We start from the raw sequence: 562 nt of genomic DNA on the forward strand, positions 1-562 counted from the left end.
GATTCTTCCATGAGAGATTTGGGTGATTTCTCCATGAAGAATTGTAGGTATTTCCATAAGGTTCTCCTAGGTAATTCACCTCTTCCATGGAAGGGTTCTCAGGATCATAAGCTTCTTCCTCAGATGAAGCATCCTTTGTACTGTTTGGTGCATTTTGCATTCCAGACAGACTTTGAGAAATCAAATTGACTTGTTGAGTCAATATCTTGTTCTGAGCCAATATGGCATTCAGAGTGTCAATCTCAAGAACTCCTTTCTTCTGACTAGTCCCATTGTTCACAGGATTCCTTTCAGAAGTGTACATGAATTGGTTATTTGCAATCATTTCAATCAATTCTTGAGCTTCTGCAGGCGTCTTCTTCAGATGAAGAGATCCTCCAGCAGAGCTATCCAAGGACATCTTAGATAGTTCAGAGAGACCATCATAGAAAATCCCTATGATGCTCCATTCAGAAAGCATGTCTGAAGGACATCTTCTGATTAATTGTTTGTATCTTTCCCAAGCTTCATAGAGGGATTCTCCATCCTTCTGTCTGAAGGTTTGGACTTCCACTCTAAGCTT

General features: G+C 40.2%; 1 non-coding gene across 1 annotated transcript; it reads left to right on the top strand.

Moving 5' to 3' along the window:
- Window positions 1-454: 454 nt before the first annotated feature.
- LOC130958992 (small nucleolar RNA R71) lies at window positions 455-562 on the top strand. The gene has a single exon (XR_009078090.1). It is a non-coding gene; the product is annotated as a small nucleolar RNA R71 (small nucleolar RNA).

This window comes from Arachis stenosperma, chromosome 10 (assembly GCF_014773155.1).
Source record: "Arachis stenosperma cultivar V10309 chromosome 10, arast.V10309.gnm1.PFL2, whole genome shotgun sequence".
Lineage (NCBI taxonomy): Eukaryota > Viridiplantae > Streptophyta > Magnoliopsida > Fabales > Fabaceae > Arachis > Arachis stenosperma.